Source organism: Lemur catta, chromosome 3, assembly GCF_020740605.2.
Source record: "Lemur catta isolate mLemCat1 chromosome 3, mLemCat1.pri, whole genome shotgun sequence".
NCBI lineage: Eukaryota > Metazoa > Chordata > Mammalia > Primates > Lemuridae > Lemur > Lemur catta.
In genome coordinates this window covers 107,231,693-107,251,275 of record NC_059130.1, presented here as the reverse complement: position 1 = coordinate 107,251,275, position 19,583 = coordinate 107,231,693, and the positions used below count along the sequence as shown (strand labels likewise).

The window sequence follows — 19,583 nt, the reverse complement described above, 5'->3', positions numbered from 1 at the left end:
AGATGTAAAACATTTAGATATAAAGCACTGCCACTTCAGAGGCAGCAAAATAGGCTTGGGAATCACTCCTCTGGCAGAGCCTCAGTTTATTTAGCTCTAAAATGGGGCTAATAATTCCTGGCTTTCAGGGCATTTGTGAAGATGAGTAAGGGCAAGCTGGTCCCTAATAAGAGTGCACCGAAGGCCTTTTCCTCCCATATTTCCTCCCCACCCCATCGCCTGCATGCCAAGCTCTATTCACCTGCCCCTGGTGAACAGCTGCCCTCGGCCACCCGTCAGCCTAGGAATGCACCCAACAACGTGGCTTGGGAAGGCCCACCCAGGTCCTGGAAGCCAGCTCAGGGGAGTCTAGGGTCCTGGGTACCCAGAGGTGTCTAGAAGGGGGTCGTGGTGGGATCTGGGTGGGCATGTCTTCTTGGCCTCTCTGACACCACACTCCATGGAGAGGGACCCAGTGGCCCTCTGAAACATTGCGGCTCCTGCCTCCCTGGTTGCCTGGGCCTAAGGGCTGTACTAATTGATAATCAATGACAAAACCTGGCACAGTACATAGCTGACACTTGGGAATTAGTAAAATTGCTTGCCATTCGTTATCTTCACAACAACCTTGAAAGGCAGGTACTATGGAGCTCATTTTGAAGATGAAGAACTCAGACTCAGAGAGGTAAAATCACTTACTGTATCTGAGGGTAGAACTGAGATTCAAAACTGAATCTGTCTGGTTCCAATGGGGCTGCTAGCCTAGGGCTGGAAATCCCAAGGTCACCAGCAGATCCTTCTTGGGGCTGGGCCAGGAGCTGGTTGCTAGACTGGGCACAGTATCTGTCTCAGGGTGATGACCAGACCTGCTTAGAAGAGGGAGGCTCAATAACTCAGTAACTTGCCGGTGAGCCCATCTCACAACCCTCTAGTAACATTCTAGCTAAAGTTATTTATTCATTCTACACACATTTGCATACTCCAACTTGTGTGGGGAGCCATGTGCAGGTCCCCCCTCCTCCCCCGGGACCCTGGATGAGTCAGTCTTGGACTCTGCCCTCCAAGTGCTGCTAGTCTGGTAGGAGAGGAAGATACGTGGCTAGAAAACCTTCCTGTAGGGCACTGTGGAGTTAGGACTACGCATATGTGCTGTGGCAACAAACTGCCTGGGTTCAAGTCCCAGCTCTGTCACTGGTTACCTTTGGGAACTGGGCCAGTCACTTTAACCTTTCCAAGCCTCAGTTTCACGTGAGTAAAATGGGCACGATAAGATACTTTCTTACAAGATAACCATGAGGGGTGGGCAGTGGTGGCTCATGCCTATAATTCCAGCATTTTGGGAGGCTGAAGTGGGAGGATTGCTTGATGCCAGGAGTTTGAGACTAGCCTGGATAACATAGCAAGACCCCCCCCTCTACAAAAAAAAAAAAAAAATAGCCCCGTATGGTGGTGCACTCCTGTAGTCCCAGCTACTTGGGAAGTTGAAGCAGGAGGCTTGCTTGAGCCCAGGAGTTCAAGGTTATAGTGAGCCATGATTGTGCCATTGCACTCCGTCTGGGCAACTGAGCCAGACCCTGTCTCTTCAGAAAAAAAAAAAAAAAAAGGTAACCATGAGGATTAAGTGAGATCATGAACGTGGAATGCTTATATAAGGTTGAGCACCTAGAAAGAAGCATTCGATTAATATTAGCTACCTGTAATTAAATGTAATGGGGACACAGAGAAGAAACTTATTCTTTTTGAGGAAGAGAGGTCCAGAGAGGCCTCTTGGAGGAGAGGACATCTGTGTTGGGCCCTTAGGATGAAGAGTTCACCTGGAGAAGGGGAGAGGGCATTCCAGGAGGAATGTATTATGGGGACAAAGGCCCAGAGAGGGGAAGGATATGACCTGTTTGGGGTGTGGCTGAACGCTGAGTTGGCCAGGAGCAGTGGTAGGAAATGAGGCTGGAAAGGTGGTTTTGAGGGCCTCGAGTTCCTCACTACTGAGTTGGGACTTTAAAGGACTGGGGAGACAGAGCAGGATTTTAAGCTAGGAAGGGACGGGATTGTCCCTCTTTTAGAAAGATGATTCTAACTGCAGTGTGGAGAGTGGACTGGAAGGAGAGACTGGATGTCGGGGAGCAGAACTGAGCATGCCCCCCATGGGTTACAGTCCCCCAGTGCTCCCCACCGACCTCCAGATCAGGCTGTGACCTCTCTGAGGTCCTGCCTTCCCACGTGCTCCTTCCTCCCTCTCCTTTTGCCCCGTAACTCCTTTTTTTTTTTTTTTAGACAGAGTCTTGCTCTTTTGCCCTGGCTAGAGTGCCATGGCATCAGCCTAGCTCACAGCAACCTCAAAGTCCTGGGCTCAAGCAATCCTCCTGCCTCAGCCTCCCGAGTAGCTGGGACTACAGGCATGTGCCACCATGCCCGGCTAATTTTTCTATATTTTAGCTGTCCATATAATTTCTTTCTATTTTTAGTAGAGACGGGGTCTCGCTCTTGCTCAGGCTGGTCTCGAACTCTTGAGCTCAAACAATCCACCCACCTTGGCCTCCCAGAGTGCTAGGATTACAGGCGTGAGGCACCGTGTCTGGCCCCGGGTAACTGCTTGTCCTCCTTCAGGTCTCAGTTTAGCCAGGACTTCCTCCAGGAAGCTCTCCCAGACACCCCCTGGTCTCGGTTAGGCCCCCCTACTGCTCCCCTGTACTTGCAGACCTGCGGCCTCACTGACTGGACTCCAGCAGAGGGCAGGGTCTGCGTGGCACTACTCACTGCTGTGTCCATAGGCACATGTGGGGGCACTCAATCCGTGACTGGAGGGGCCAATGGGTAAGACTGATAGGGGCAGGTGCGAGAGTCGCAGTGAGAATGATGGGGTCTGCGGTGGCAATGAGGAGAGAAGACACGTGATAGAATTGACAGGACACGGGAATAATGAGAGGTGAGCATGGAGAGAAGAAAGCGTTGGCGATGACTCAGAGGTTTTTTCCTCCTTTGGATAAGCCCCATGCCTTTAACCAAGATAGGAAACAAGGAGGCGGGGTGCAGGCAGGGAGGGAGCAGAGGCAGGGGCAGAGGGGCAGGGCAGAGCCTTCCCTTGGGAGGACACTGAGCCCTGGCACGGGCTGTTTCCTGCAATCCTCGTCCCCTCTGTCTGCCCCACTAGTGGATCCTCATCAACGTCCTTGACTGCCAAAATGTTGCCTCCTCGGAGAAGCCACCGTGACCCTTCTAAATATTTTAAGTTACACCCCCTCCAAATCATCCTCTACCAACACACTCTCTCCATTTCCTCCCAATTCTCACGATTGTCATCGTATATCTCTTGATTTGTTCTTTGTTTGTAACGTGTCTTCCTGGCTAGATTGGAAGTTCCATGAAGGCACGGATCTTGCTTGTTTTATTGACCCTGTATACCTGGCAGGTTTCCTGGCACATAGTAGGTGCTCAAAAAAGGATATGTCTAATGAATGAATGAATGAATGCCATGGTAAGGAATTTGACTCTTAGCCTCCAGGGGATGGGGAGCCATGGAAAGTTCTTAAGGAAGGCAGCGTCAGAATTCAGCTCTTGTTTTAGAAAGCTGGCCCTGCTGGCTGTGTGTAAGAAGGATTGGGGAGGGAAGGCAGGCAACTAGAGGAGGGGGAATTGAGGAGCCACTGGGGGAGACAAAGACACAGCACCTGGGGCTGGGCCTGGGAGCCCTCCTGCCGGTGAGGGCCCTGAGCCCCTCCCAGTCCTTCCCCAACCCCCTGCCAGGCCTGTTGTCTCTGAGCCCAGTGGCAGGCGGTGGGAAGAGCAGGGCTGGCAAAGCTGACACTCACTAATCACGGCCCTCACCCCAGAGCCGCACTGACTGTCTGGTCTCCATGGAGACACGGCAACCTCCGGCCACTTGTTAATGGCAGCTCAACAAGGCTGCGGCAACAGGGACAGGCCTGACCAGTGTGCCCAGCTCCGCACCACCCATCCCAGCCTGAGCCTCTGCAGCAAACCCCAGGGGCGCCAGAGTTGGGGAACAGGACTGGAGGTCTGGTGGCTGGGAGGCTCCCCCCATCCCTCCAGGGCCCCGCCTTCCCTGGCACTGCCAAGCAGTGAGAGGGCAGACACAGCCTCTGCCCGGGCTGACTCCTCCACAGGGCTGCTGGGAAGCTGAGCTCATGCAGGTCACCCAGGCAAGGCCAAAGGGCTGGAGGAGGATGGTGCAGAGTGGAGAGGGGACCTGCCCACATCCCACACACCAGCAGAACAGAGGAGGGTGAGCTTCGCCTGCCCTGACAACCCTCTGCTCTGCTAGCCTGAGGCAGGGGCCCGATTGGGAACCATCTGTCCAGAACCTCTTCTTAGTGCACTGTCACTACATCTGAAATGCCACCATTAGCAATTCGCTCCTTCGGGAGGCAGCGTGGCATAGCACAAAAAAACACTGGCTTTGCAGTCACGCAGGCCTGGGTATAAGGCATGGCTGTCTCTTTACCTCTGAGCGCTCCCTTCCCTGTCTGTAAAATGGGGCCAATAATTGCACGTGTGGGCTAACTCACTCTCCCTGGCAACCTGAGCTCAATACCTGTGATGCCTCCCCCCAACGCCTTTCTTCACCCCCATGGACGGGCTGCATGCCTTCCCCACAGTCCCCGGGACAGATCCCATGGTGTGCTCCACCCTCCTGCAACTGTCCCACACTTGTCCTTCCCACAGACTGAGCCTCATGGGGCTGGGCAGAGTGAGCATCAGGAGAGGGTTGAAGGAGGTGGGGGGCCTCCCTCTGCCTTTCATCTTCCTTTCCTCTCCTTAGCACCCTCCTGGGGGTGGGGAGCTAAACCCTTGGAGCACTGGTTGCAGGCCTCTCTTCCCTTCTCTCCTTTATACTTCTCTTGGTCCATCTGTCTGTCCATCCATCCATATTGCAAACACTCCCTAAACTCCTCCCTTTTGTGGAGTCCCAGAGAGGATGCAGATGCCACTCCAGCCTACAGGAGAGACAGGGGCTAGATTCCCTGGGTCCGGATACCTTTAGCACACCCCTGGCTGGCTGAGGACCTTGGCACAGCCGCCTCCTCACACCATGTTTTTCCTTGGTCACTCTCTAGGCAGCACTGCAAGCTGAAAGGGCCCTTGGAAATCATCTTGTCCAATCCATGACAGCCAGCCAGATGAAGAAACTGAGGCCCAGAGAGGCCCCAGAGCCCATAGCAGCTCCTTTTTTGAGCTGACAATGTACCGATTATGTGAGCCTGTTTGGGAGGTGGCTTTTGGCTCCCTTGGCCCTGCTGACAGCTGTGTTCCCAGCGGCAGCTGGAATGCTGGTGGGAGGCCTGTCTGGCCTTTGTACCCTGACTCCCCAGGGCAGAACCAGGTGGCTCTGGTGGGGCCCAGGGCTGGGAGGGAGGGTGCGGGACAACTCTGAGGGGGCAGTTAGGGCCTGGGGTGGCTGGAAGATAAGGGAGGCAGCATTGTTTTAGCGACTAAGTCAGAAGCCCTGAGCTCCTGTCCCTGCTCTGCTGCTCACTTGCTGGGTAAACTTGGGTGCATCATTTGATCTCTCTGAACCTTAATTTTCTTATCTGTAAAGTGGTGCCACCTTCCTGGAATGAGAACATTTTGTCAATGGCGGTAGCTGTACAGAGGTGAGGCATTTCTATTGTTGGGCTGAAAGGCAGAGACTCCAGAGGGGAAGGGACTCGCCCAAGGCCGCAGAGTGAGCCTACTTTTTGCTCCTGTGAGTTCTCTACACAGAACCGATACGAGGATTTGGAGCCGGAAGAAATGTCCAGTCCATACTGTTCACTTGCTGAAGGAGGAAATGGAACCAGAGAGGGAACAAGTTGTCCAAGGTCACCCAGTGAGTCTGGGGCCAGCGTGGGCTCAAAGCCCGGGCTGTGCACAAGGTCCCCCTGCCCAGCTGCCTCGCTTGCTCATCCAGCCCCCTTGGTTTTGTCTCCCCCAGTGAGTGGGCGCAGAATGGGCCCAGCTTCCTTCCTGCCTCCCTGCCCGCCGTCTGCCACGTTGGCAGCCGCCTGCAGCCTTCTCGCCCCTGCTGCTGCTGCTGCTGATGCGGCATCAGCCGAGACCAACCCGCCGAGAGATTGCCCAGAGCGGCCAGGGCTGCCGGAGCTGGGGCTGGGCTGGCTGACTCTGCCAGACGGAAGGGAGCGAGCCAGCCGGTGGAGGGAGGGAACAAGGGCTGAGCCAGCCCCCAGCCTTCCCAGCCATTCCCCACCCTCACCAGCCAAGGGAGGGAGGCAGAAGGCTGGAGTTGGGGGCCAAGGGGGCTGGTGTGTCTGAGAGTGAGGTTCAGATAGCTGGTCTGTTTGTGAGAGTGTGTGCACACGTGTGTGCATGGAAGGGCATGTTGGGGAGATTTGTGAGTCTGTGTTTGCCTCAATGTGCATAGGTGATACCAGGTGTATGAGCTTGTGCTGACACAGGAGCCACTTGGTGTGTTTGTGTGAGCAAAAGCGGAAGCTGTGTGTGTCCTGGGTTCAAACACAGGCCTATGTACAGAGAAATGCTGGGTCTAGCAGTGTGTGCACATGGAAGCTGCCATGCACCATGACAGTGACAAGAAATCCGTGTATGCACAAAAGGGTCAGTATGTGTGCCTGCGCTTGTGTACGTCATGTCTGGGTGTGTTGGGAGCCACTGTTATGAATTTGTTATGGTGTGCAAGAGGATAACGACACAACTGGGTTTGAGCTTGTCTGCGTGTGCACAAGGGACAGTGATTGTGAGTGCATAAGAGAGTGCTGTGTGCAGTTGTGACTTTGTGCGTGTCTCATGCCCAGGAAGACACTCCGTAATGGTGTGGGCTAGTCCAAATGTCCAGGGGTTGGGCATGGCGTGTCTCTGTGCCCAATGGACTTTGCATGTGTGGTTATTGATGGTGATGTAGGGGGACACTGTGTGTGATGCGTATGCTTGGCTGTGTGTGCAAGGGAACAGGCAGCACAGGCATTGTGTTCCTGTGGCTGCATTTATGCAGCGTGGTGGCAGTGGCGGTGGCGGTGGTGGTGCAGTGCAGGGAGATGCTGTGCTACAGGTTTGCACTTGTTTTTCTGTATGGCAAGGCCCTGCGTGTGACTGTGTTTGTGCGTGTCTGTGAGCACCGTGTGCTGGAAACTGCGTGCTTCTGAGCCTGTGGTAAGCTGAGTGTAGGAGGGGGAGGGAGTACATGGCTGTGTTTGTACTTGTCTGTGAGCCCGGGGGTCAGATGCGCTCCATGTGCTACCTCCTGTGTGCACAGGTGGCCGCTGTGTCCAACCGTGTCTTTGTGTGTTTCGGGTCGCCTGAATGTGCACAGGCGGAGGACGTGGAGGGGGGATTTGAGTGCGTGCCTGTGCAGGCCCCTTTAACGTGGCAAGTCTAAGAAATGTCGGCCTTCTTGGCAGCAAATCTGGGCTTGGTTCCACTGGGGGTGTCTGCAGAGAGGGGCTCTTAGAAGGGACGTGCTTGAGCGAGAGAGACAGGAAGGGAAGGGGGGGGCCAGCCCCAGCTCGGGGTTTCCAGGAGGGAAAGCCAGACATTGGAACTTGTCAACGCTACCTCCTTCCCTGCCCCCATCTTCCCACTGCTGCCTCCCCTCCTGGCGCCTGAAGGCTGCTGGCAGACAGACAGACAGACAGACAGTGCACACATAGACTGGCTCACAGGCACAGAGCCAAAACCTGAGCCCCTAAATACACAAGCCTGGACACCGAGGTCCAGAAAGGGCAAAGGAAGTGGCTGAGTCTTGGAGGAGCACATGTGTTTATATGTGTTGGGGGCAGGGGGTGCTGTTGGCCTCTGGTGCTTCAACCCAGACTGGAGCCCAGGCCTGGGAGGGGTGGAGGCTGCTGGGGGAGCCTCTGGGGAGAGGGGCTTTTATGGCTCCAACCAGGCTCCCAAGGCTCCCAGCTCCTCTCCCTATTTATACAACTGCTGCAGTATCCTTGAGAGTCCCATTGCTTCAGAAATCACCTACTGCAACTCCCTGTTTGTGCAGAGGCAGCAGAGGCCCAGAGAGGGACACCAACTGACCCAGGGTCACACAGTGAACCAGGACAGGAACCCAGAGCTTCTCCCAGCTGTGTTTACTATGCACATTGGCCTATCCATGGGCCAGTTAGTCCTATCCTTCCCTTGGCCCATTTAGCTCTTTCTCCCTCCCAGGTCTTCAGGATATGACAATGACCCCTTTTTTGTCCCAAGTGATATATCTGTCTGCTTGTTAGTCTACTTGTTTGTCACAGGGCTTCAATACCCTCTAGCAGAACCTGGGAGAGAAAAGGAGAGTGTGTTTTTTTACCAAGAGCTACTGGAGAGGTAGGGATAGAAGGGGGAGATAGAGAAACAAAAAGAAAGGATTTCTAGAAGAGAGAAAGGAGGAGAGGAGAGCAAAGGGAGGGAGCTGGGGGCAGACCTGGGAAGCATAGATTCTGCCTCTGCCTCCAGCCTGGGCCCCAGGGGCAAGCTCCGAGCTCAAGGAGAGTCCTGCCCCTTGGGGACTTGGGATAGGGACCCCAGGGCCTCTCTAGGGCCTGGGCTTAACACCCAACCCTGGGGGCAGCAGGGTTGGAACCTTAGGGGCAGCATTCTGGGTGCCAGTGTGGGATGCAGTGACCACATTCACCTCACGAGGAAAGGAAGGAGGGGGCTGAGGGTGGGCAGAGTGGACACGAACCTGGGTATATGTCCACCAAGGGTGTGTGGCCTCTGTGGAGCATGGTTGCTGGGTGCATATGTGAAGTTGTGAGTCTGCTAGGGCTCTGTGTGTACACCTGTGAACATATGACAAACAGGCTGGGACTTCACTGGGGGAGGGAAGGAGGACTGCAGGGATGTGTCTGTGACAGGCAGGGAATGGTTGTGTGTGTGTGTGGCGGGGGGCGTTGTGTGAACCTGCACTTACATGCTCTTGTGGGGGGTGTATCCTGTATATGTAGGTAGGTAAATTGTATAGCTATGCACAACCACATGTGTGTGTGTGGGTCTGGATTTACGTGTGTCATGTGTTTGTATTGCATGAGTATTTATATGTGAAGTATGTAATTGCATATGTGTGTAGCTGTGTACACGTCTGATTGTTGTGAGGTACGTGTGTGGATTTTCCTGTATGAATCTTGACTATGGGTTGTGTGTGCGGTTGTGTGTATTTGTGGAGCAATGAATGTCAGGAAGTTGCTCACATGTATGGTTGTATATTTTGGAGGATTAGGTTATATGCGTGATTCTCGAAGCAATACTTTATTTTTTGCTCCTTTTCAAACTTCCCCCATCCAATTGTAAACTATGAGGCTGAAATTTTTATCTGTTTTGCTCATGGTATCCCTGCTGTCTAGAAGAGTGCCCAACGCATAGTAGGCACTGAATACATATTTCTTGAATGAATGATGAACAAGTATATTATAGGTATGAATCAGGAGTGTGTGTCTGGGTATGTGAATGGATACATCTTTTGTGTGTCCGGGTGTGTGAGGTTTCTGACACAAGTAGCAGGTGAACCAAGTGTGTGCACAGGTGCATGTGTGTCTAGGTGTGTGACTGTGTGCCTGAAGCTGTGCCACTTCTGTGAGCATTGCAAGTGCTGGGGGACGCGGCTGTGTGCGTGCACAGTTGCACAGTTGCGTGTGCGTGTGCATGGGGGCGGGAAGGCGCTGTCGGCTTCTCCCAGCCTTCAGCACTCACTCAGCTTCACCCCAGGTCGCCTGCTGCGAAATGTCAGTGGCAGAGAAGCTAAAAATATCTGCTCTCCTCCTTCTGCTCACTGCTTGGGCTGATGGGACTGTGGGGCCCCAGCCGGCCCCTTGGGCCCTGAGGGGAGGAGGAACTGCTGGATGGGGGGTGGGGTAGGGGGGAGGAATGGAGGCCCTCTTCCGTGCACACCCTGCCCCCTTTCCTCTTGGGCTCCAAAGCCAGTCTCCAGCCTCACCTCTTTCAGGAAGCCTTCAAGACCCCTCCTCCCTGCCCCCCCCCCAGCTGCCATATGCTAGTGTGTGTGTATGTGTGTCTGTCTGTGGTGTCCAGAGCTGCCTGGGAGGGAGATATGGCCTTCATCAGACTGGGGTTCCTTGGGGCAGGACTGTGCCTCTTCTGCCAGTCCAGGGCCCTCAGAGGACAGAGGTTCCTCTCAGCCTTCAGACAGGAGCTCTTAGGGAAAGAGCTGGTGCTGTCTCTTCCCTAAAGCTGAGGGTTAGGGGTGCAGCCCAGACCATACATGGGTTCATTTGGCCCTTGTCCTGTGGCCACTAGGGCCTTTGACCTCAGGACAGATCTGCTGCTGCTCAGAGCTGTTGGGCAGGGAGGAGTCTCGGCACACCACACCCTAGGTTGGCACGTGTTTGTGCTATGGGTACTTGTGTGGATGCAGGTGGGACATGTCAGGGCCCGTGGTCCTTTAGGGACCTGCGCCTCTTCACATGTTGGGCTCCTGGGTGTGTTTCTGCCTCTGTCAGTGTGGCAGCAAATGCCTGCCTTGGGCATTGGGGTCAATCCATACAAGTTTTGCAGGCTGAAGTGGGAGGATGGCCTTGAATCTAGGAGTTCAAGTCCAGCCTGGGCAACACAGAGAGACTCCATCGCTTAAAAACATTTTGCTGCATTGTGTGTTTATGTGTTCTTATGTGTGCATACAGGTGACTCTGCATGTGGGCTTCTGCCTTTCGTTATACAAGCCTGCAAACACTAGCAGGAATGAACTGTGTTGATGCGGGAATTGCTGGTGTTAACGTGTATGTGTCAGCGTGCTGGAGTGTGTGTTTCTGTCAGGTGGTCAGTGCCTGTTTGTCCTCTGTACCAAGATGTCTGTGGGTGTATCTGTGTGTCAGTGTTTCATTCACTTGCTTGCTGTGTTTCTGTGCGTTTGTGTGTCTGTTTGCCTGGATGTCATTATGTCTACGGGCATCTCCATTCCTGTGTTGTGTGCCTGTATCAGTCTGATTTTGCAGGTCTGTCCGTCCCTGTGGCCCTGTGTCTGCTTGTGTTCTCTGTGTGGGTTGGAATCTGCCTCCCCCCTTTCTTAGTCTCCCACCATTTCTGTGTGGAAGGCCTCAGGCAGTGTGTGTGTGTGTATGTGTGTGTGTGTGTGTATACACCAACTTTCCCCAGCCCCAAAGCCTCCAGCCCTGAGATCTGCCCTCCCACTCTTTCTCTGTTGGACTTGAGGTGGGAGCTGAAGCAAAGAGGGCAGGCAGGCACGGAGCCCACGACAGCCGGGGGCCAGGGCCAGGCTGCCACGAGGGCCCTGCCTCAGCTTTCCTCCAAGCAAGCGCTAAGCCAGAGCCTCGGTTACATGTAAACACCAGCTGTGTCAAGACTGCGCAGCTTCTTCTAGGTCAACAGACAGCTGTGGGGTTGCTAGGCAACTGCCTGGCTCCCCCCAGTAGGCCCCCTCCCACTGCCTCTACCTGCAAGCCCTCTGCTGGCTCCCCCCACCCCAGGATGGGCCTCACCCTCCACGCCAATTAGCGCAGCGGGGGCGGAGGGGGTAGGGGTCAGGGCAGCTCAGGGACTGGAATCAGGTACAGGAGGTGTTAACCCTTCCTGTGCCTCCACCCTCCCCCTCAGTGCGCTTCTCCAGAGCCCTCCCTCCACCACTGAGATTAGGGCCGGACAGAAGTGATGAAGAGCAGGTCCTGAGAGACTGGGGGACCGCGGATACGTGGCTGCAACTCCTTCCACCCCCGGGGGTCAAACCGGGACTGGAGAGACGCTGGAAGCAGAGGGAGAAAGGATCGGTCAAGTCCCCTCCCCTTCCCCAGCCCAACCTGGGGAAAGCAGACTGGAGGGCGCTGTGGCAGCGAAGGGTTAAGTTCCCCTTTACTTCCCCTGTCCCGCCCCCTCCAGGATGGCCACCCCATTTCCAAGGCAGCACCTGCGCTCCCAGCTGCCGTGCGTGCTTGGTGCCGGAGCCCAGGCCAGGCAGCCCCCGCAGCGCCCCGGGCCCTCGCCCTGGCCCACCTGGAGCCCCCCTACCCCGCTCCCTCCAGGGCCTTCTCTGGGGGGCGAGGGGAGGCAGCGCCTCCAGGCCGCGGGCAAGGTGCTCAGGCCCTCTGAGTGGGGTGCGTGGGCCGAGGCCGCGGGCAGGGGTGACCGCCAGAGCTGGAGGAAGGAGTTGGAGGAGGGAGCCCGGCCGGCAGGAGGGCAGCATGGGGGCAGCGCCAGTGGCCGCCCCATTAGTATGCGGCCGCGCTCCGCTCGCCATGGCAACCGCTCCCCCCGCGCCGCGCCAGCCGGGCAGCCCCGGGCGCAGCGTGCACCTCTCCTCCCACAGGTGGCGGCGCGCACGGGCACACACGCACGCTCGGCCCAGGCGCCTAGGGGAGCGCCGGGGGGCGCCAGGTGCGTTGGGCCGCCCTGCCCCCATCCAGCCACCTATGGGCGGTCCCCAGGTGCTCCAGAGTGAGCTCCGAGGGAGGGGTGTGTACCTGAGGAGGTTCTTCTGCCAGTGCCAGGGTGTGTCCCTCAGTATGCCCGTTGTGCCTCTCTGTCTCTGACTGTCCTTGAGGGTATGTGCCTGTCTATGCTCAGTTGCCTCCTTATCCCTGAATGTCTATGGCTCTGAGTGTGATTGCCACTGTGAACTAAGTGTACTTGTGCCTTTGAATGTCTGTATTCTAGTGTGTGATTGTGTCTGTGTGTCTGTATGTGCCTGAAGCTGTGTGTGGATCTGTGTGCATGTCGGTCGCTCTGGGTTCTCCTCTGGAGGAATGCCCCAGGTGTGTGCGACTATATGCCTGTGTGCCTGGATCAGTATTTGTGTGTGTGTCTTTGTATCTGAGCACATGTCTGTGTGTGTGTGGTCCGTTGATATCTGCACATGACTCTCTGTGTCTGGCATCCTTGTGTGTTTCTGGGTGTGGCTGTGTGTTGAATTTTGCACCTGTGTGTAGGTCTCTCCAAATGTCCTCAGGAATCCATCTCTCCACGTATGTCATTGTGTGTCCCTGTGAGCGCCCCGTGTCTCCTGGAGAGTGGCTGTGTGTCCAAGGGCTGCTGGCTCTTTGCCTTCCTCGGCTTCGCTCCCTGCTGCCTGAGTGAGCCGACACCTGCTCCCTGAGCACTGGGCCCCCTCCCCCCACCTGGCAAGGACAGAGAAGGACACGGAGACAGAGGCAGACATGGAGGCAGAGACAGAGACATGGAGGGAGATACAGAGCCAAGTAGGCTGGAGAGGTGGAGATCCAGAGTCATGTGATCAGCCTCAAAGCCCAAGACCCAGAAGAGAGAAACAGAGATGCCAAGATCCGGACATTAGAGAGAGGGAGGCTCAGTCACACCAAGACCCAGAGCACCAGGTCCGGAACTGCTGAAACAGAACAGAGATCAAGGATGTGGCTCCCCAGCCTCCCTTCCTCTCTCCCTCCCTCCCACTCTAGAGTTTCCAGCCCCAGCTGTGCCTCCCCCACATACCCACAGCACAGTTTTCCTGGCCCTGGGTCTGGAACCCAGCCTCCTCACAGCTGGCCCTGTGTGTATGTGTGTGAGTGCATGTACCACATCTGTATGATGTTTTGGGCTGGTGCCTACCTTGCACACAACCCTCCCCCATCACAACACCCCTTCCTCCCACTGTTATCCACATGTCACAGGCCTGGATCATGCACACCTTTACACACGTGCCAGACAGTCAGCCACACTCATTCAAACCCAGAAACATGCCCTGGGCCTCCCTCTCTCAATCACATCTGGAAACAGGGCCTGAAGACCCAGTATGTACAGCCACACCAGCAAACCTCTCACTGTCCTAAGTTCTGCCAGTCAACCCTCATTCCCTCCTAAGCAACCCCCAAGGGGTTCCAGACCCCTGCCACTCACAGGGGAAGGCACGTGACCAAATCTGTCCATTGCATATGACTGTACACTCAAAGGTGGGGATCTGTCTGCCTTGTTCACTGCTGTCTCCCCAAGTGCCCGGGACAGTGGAAAGTTGTAGGTGCTTAAGAAATATCTGAATGAATGTGCTCACTCAGAGTCTCTCAGAGAACCCATAGTAATTTATAGCCACTTGGAGTGAAAAACACTAATGAATACCACAGTGTGCAGACACAAGAAGGCATCATATGCACACCTAGGACAGCACCTTAAATATAGGTGTGCAAACAGCACAATCGCTAAATTAGAGGTTCTCCACTTTGGCTGCACATTAGAACCACCTGAGGAGCTTTTAAAATTCTCAACGCCCAGCCCCACCCCAGACCAATAAAATCAGAATCTCTTGGGGTAGGACTCAGGCATCAGTTATTTTGAAGCTCTCCAGGCAACTGCTTTCTGGGGTCAAGAATCCCCGATCTAGATGAATAGACTCGAAAATGTTGACCTGGGAGTTATTACCAGCGATGGGAGTAGAGAGACTCCTGAACCAGAGTGCTTTGTTGGGCTCTGGTGTCACTCTTTTTTTTTTTTGAGACAGAGTCTCGCTTTGTCGCCCAGGCTAGAGTGAGTGCCATGGCATCAGCCTAGCTCACAGCAACCTCAAACTCCTGGGTTTAAGCAATCCTACTGCCTCAGCCTCCCGAGTAGCTGGGACTACAGGCATGCGCCACCATGCCCGGCTAATTTTTTCTATGTAGATTTTTAGCTGTCCAAATCATTTCTTTCTATTTTTGGTAGAGACGGGGTCTCACTCTTGCTCAGGCTGGTGGTGTCACTCTTTACTCACTGGTCTTTGTAAATTACCTCTCTGCACTTGAGTTTCCTGTCTGTAAAATGGGGATACTAATCGTTAGGATGAAGCCTCGTAGGATTGTTACTGAGACCGAAGGAATTAATATATACGTAAAGTGTGTAGAACAGCTGGTATATATAAGTGCTATAATTTTTTGCTATTATTTCTTTTTCTTTTTCTTTTTTTTTGAGACAGAGTCTCACTCTGTTGCCTGGGCTAGAGTGCCGTGGTGTTAGCCTAGCTCACAACAACCTCAAACTCCTGGGCTCAAGTGATCCTTCTGCCTCAGCCTCTCGAGTAGATGGGACTACAGGCATGCGCCACCATGCCCGGTTAATTTTTTCTATATATTTTTAGTTGTCCAGCTAATTTCTATTTTTAGTAGAGATGGGGTCTCGTTCTTGCTCAGGCTGGTCTTGGACTCCTGACCTGGAGCGATCCTCCTGCCTCAGCCTCCCAGAGTGCTTTTGCTATTATTTCTATCATTTATAATTTTTTAAATTGGATGGCTTAACTTTTGGATTTTATAAGCAGATTTTTCCCCCTAAAACTGTTATAAAGCTGGGCACAGTGACTCACACCTGTAATTCTAGAACTTTGGGACCCTGAGGCTGGAGGATCGCTTGAGCCCAGGAGTTTGAGACCAGCCTGGGCAATAGCAAGACCCCATTTCAAGACACACACACACACACACACACACACACACACACACACACAAAATAGCCAGGTGTGGTGGCATGTGTCTGTAGTCCCAGCTACTTGGGAGGCTGAGGCAGGAAGATTGCTTGAACCCAGGAGTTGGAGGCTGCAGTGGGCTATGACAATGCCACTGCACTCTAGCCAGGGTGCAGAGCAGGACCCTGTCTCAAACAAACAAACAAACAAACAAAAAAAACAACAAAAACTGTTATGAAAAAGCGAGGGCTTGGAGCCTGGGGCAACCTACTTCTGCTACTTTCCATGAATCTCGGACAAGTCACTCTCTCCATGTCTGTGAACCTGTATTCTCATCTGTAAATGAAATAAGTATCTTTATCTACCTCAAGAATTGTTTTGAAGAATAAACACCTCAGGGAAGTGTTTAAAAAATGGTGGCAAAACCGAAGTATCTAGTAGCCACATTGCCTCTGAATTCTGGGATCGGTGTGGCACTGTGGCTGTGGTAGGACCCCAACCTCTGAAAAGAACAGATCCAAACCAGGTGACCCACAACCCGGCCCTATGTACCGGGCAGGATCTCTGCTGCCCTTTCTCAGAGGCCCAAGGGCACAGAGAACCTTCCATCCCAAGGGCCCTGGTCTCCAAAACACAACTTGGCCCTCCTCACCCCTTACTAAGCAGCAGACCCCAGGCGGAGGCCCCTCCCTGCACCTCTCATGGAGTCCCTTTCTCCGCACCAAGCCTCTCTCCCATCCATTCCCTGGGTTTCCATCGTCCTCCCTAAACTCCCATTTCCTCCCTGGGTCTCCTTTTCCCACCCCAATTCCTGAGCCCTGGGGCCCACAGCCCTTCACTGCCCTTCCTCCTCCTCTCAGGACCATCTCATGTTGAGCCCCGCTCCCCTGCCCTCACTGAAACCTCCTCTGGGCCTTCAGCCCCACCCTGATTCCATCACAGCCGAGGCGCCCAGCCCGCCCCACCTGGACAGCCTGCCCATGTCTCTTCTGCTTCCTCAGCAGCCGCTGAACACACTCATTTTCTCCCTGCAGGCGATTCTTGGGGCCGAGAGCCGGCTTCTCTGGGGTTGGCTGATCCCAGCCTCACCCACTGGTTTCCCTCATGCCACCCAACCCTCCAACCAGCCTCCACCCTGCCCCACAGTGACCTCGCCAAAGCCCTCTCCCATCCCTAAACACACAGGGTTTATTCCGAACAGACTGAACTGTGTGTGGCTTTTACCTCCTGCCACTCTGTCACCTCTGGACCTTTGCACATGCTCTTTCCTCCTCCGAGAACTCCCCCACTTTCTGCCTAGCACTCTAGCCTGGGCCCCTGACCCTCAGGGGGTCCTACTGCTTCTTGCCCCCGCTTCCAGCTCTGTGCTGGACTGTGGGCTTGAGTGTAGTGTTGATGTCTTCCCTCTCAGCAACAGGAAGAGGATGATGATGTCTTCATCTCAGTCTTGGGGACACAAGGAGGGGGCTCGGTGGGTGGATGAGCCTTTACGGCCAGCACAGAGGCTGCAGCTTTAGGGGATTGTGACCTGAGTCCTCCTGCCTCTTCTTCCAGACAGGGGTGCCCAGAAGGTGGGGGTGTGTTTCCCCCTCAAAGGGTTCCCCTGACTCTCCTAAGTCCTGGGCCTTGCTGGCTGGGTCAGGGAGGGCAGGCCACGTGGAGTTGTCCCTTGGTGTATCTCCGAGCTTTGCTGAGGATGGACACGGAGAAGCCACACTCAGCAGAGCTTTAATATAAAATGGGTCTATGGGAACAACTGCTTCCTATATACCAGGGAGGCCAAAGTGGGCATTATTTGGGTGAGGACAGCCAAGAGCACCCCAAAGTCAGGGAGGGGGAAACAGCTTTGCTCTTCTAGGCCCACCAGAAATAGGCAGAGGATCAGGAGTTTTCTTTTCAAAGTTTGCCAAAGCTGGGAGGAAATACAGACCCAGCACTTGGGGTTCAAAGAAGGAAAGAGAAGGGCAAAGAAACACTGGGGCCACCGGCCTGGTCATACCATGGGTTCTGCATAAGCAGATGTGAGTGTGCTGGGGTAAAAGGGGGGGCCTGGAGGCAGAGCAGACCCAGGACCCAGGGCGAATGGGAGACACAGAAACAGGGGGCACTCCAGTCCTAGAGGAAGGTGGGTGGGGGGTCCCGCAAGGGCTCTGGAATGAGCGTTGCAAAGAGAGATGCCCCTAAACCGGGGTAGAACTGTGGGGCCCAAAGGCCAGGGAGACATAGGACAAAAGAAGGGACTAAAGGCAGAGACCTGAGACCTAGGATGGAATGAGGGAGTCCAGGAGCAGCAGACTCAAGATGGGTGTATAATGGAGGTTCCTTGGGGACAGGAAACTCAGGATTTGGAGATATAAAAAAGGGCTCAGAGAAAGGGAGACCTGGAACTTGGGATAGAATGGGGGCACGGTGCGGTCTTGGAGTCAGAGGAGACCCAGGATCTAGGGCAAAGTGAAGGTCCAAGAGACAGAATTCCTGGACCTGGGACAGAATGCAGGGACCAAGGGCCAGGAAGTCCTCGGGAGCAGGGTGGGGAGCTCAGCAGAGGCAGGGGAGGCCCAGGGCCCGGGGTGGAGTGGGGGTGTGTGTCCCAGATCTCAGGCAGGAGGGAGAACTCAGTGGCAGGGAACACATGTAGGTATTTCAACTCCTTTGAGGGACCAGTGGCTGGTGACAAAACCCAGCCCTGTCCCTTCCATTCCATCCACCCTCACTCACCCCCCTTTCACAAGACACGAGGTTGGTTTTTTTTTTTTTTTTTTTTTTGCTTTTTTTCATTTCTTTTTAATACAAACTTGGATCTTTGGGTGTGTCCTGCCAACAGAAAACAACAACAACAACAACAGAAGAGAAAACCCAAAAGAGTGAAAAATAAGAAAGAAAGAAAAAAAAAAAGCTCCCGCAAGAGGTTCTTCTCCCTCCCCCCCACCATGCGAATTTGCACACCACGGGACCACAGCAGGTTTACAGAATGCAATATACAATCCACGATTTATAATAAAACAGTATATACAATAAATAGGATATTGTTCATTTTTGTCAAACGACCTGTAGATAAATTTCTCAGTGCATACTTGCAGGGGCTCTGGACACCTTGGGGCCCCGCTCGCAACCTCTTGCACACGCTCTCGCTCTCTCGCTCTCTCTCTCTCTTTTTTTTGTCTTTTTCTAAAACTGTGTTTTGTTTTTAAGTTTTGTACATTTTTAAAAAGTATTTACAATTGCTGGTTTTGTGCAGAAAGGGCTCACCTTCGGCTTCTGCGTGGAGGAGATGGGCAAGAAGGGGTGGGGGGAGATGGGGCTGTGGGGGGTGCAGGGGGGCCGGGTAGGAGGCAGAGGGGCAGGCGCTCCTGCCAGAGGACGATGTGGACGCGGGGAGGGGTCTTGGCGTTGGTTTTCTGAAAGCTGCAAAGAAACACAAGAGAAGAGGCAGGGGTCAGCCACAGGAACACACTCTGAGCTCTGAGATTGGGGGGCCAGGAGGGAGACCCCCCACCTAATTCCCGCCAGGATTCTGCATTGTTCCTTCTCCCAGAAAACTTGGCCCTCTCTTAGCTCAGTTTCCCCATCTGTCAAACAGGCATGTTCAAGCCCCACACCAAGAAGTGGAGGCGGCGCTGGGTGAGGAGTCAGGCACAGCTGAGTTCAAAAACCAGCACCATCACTTAATAGCTCTATGACCTTGGGAAGTCATTGAACTTCTGTGAGCCTCAGTTTACTCATCTGTACAAAGGGGATAACAGAACTACCCCACAAGTTTGTTGGTAGGGTTCAGTGGTTTAAGGTAGATGAAGCCTGATACATAAATGCATAAGAAATGATACTAATTACTATTTGTTATTATTTTCCTGGGGCCAGTTGGGCTCTCCAAACCTGTTTCCTCATGCACAATGAGTTTAGTAGCTCCTCCAACCTAGGCTGTTCCGAGGGATGGTACAATGAGGAAGACAGGGCCATAGCACAGGTGTGAACCACTACTTTCATTTCTTCTAAGTCCAGCCCTCTGCCCAGTCCCCACCAATGCCATTCTGTTCTTCAGAGAGGTGAGGTGATGAGGAAGTCTGTCTGACACAGTGCCATTTGTGTTTGGCTGAACTGTGCCTTCCTGAAGCTCAGAGACTCTCAAGTCCCCAGTCCCTATGATCCCCAGACACTGGAGGCTGGAAGTACCTCCTTTTCCTAGACAGGAAAGGAGGGGCCCCGTGGACCTGACTTCCCTATTCAGACCCCCCGCTAGACCACCTGGCTTCCCAGCTCTGCTGGAGTGAACAAGAAAGTATCCAGAGGACAGGGCTGGGCTTGGTCA

The 19,583-nt window shown here is 54.2% G+C and overlaps 1 protein-coding gene across 4 annotated transcripts in view; it reads right to left on the bottom strand.

The window, feature by feature from the left end:
* Positions 1-18,058: 18,058 nt before the first annotated feature.
* AHDC1 (AT-hook DNA binding motif containing 1) overlaps positions 18,059-19,583 on the bottom strand; it is a 63,879-nt gene continuing 62,354 nt past the window's right edge. For all 4 annotated transcript variants that reach the window (XM_045545819.1, XM_045545816.1, XM_045545818.1 and 1 more), the window contains one exon: positions 18,059-18,682. The gene's annotated coding sequence lies outside the window, so the exon portion shown is untranslated. The remainder of the gene's footprint in view (positions 18,683-19,583) is intronic.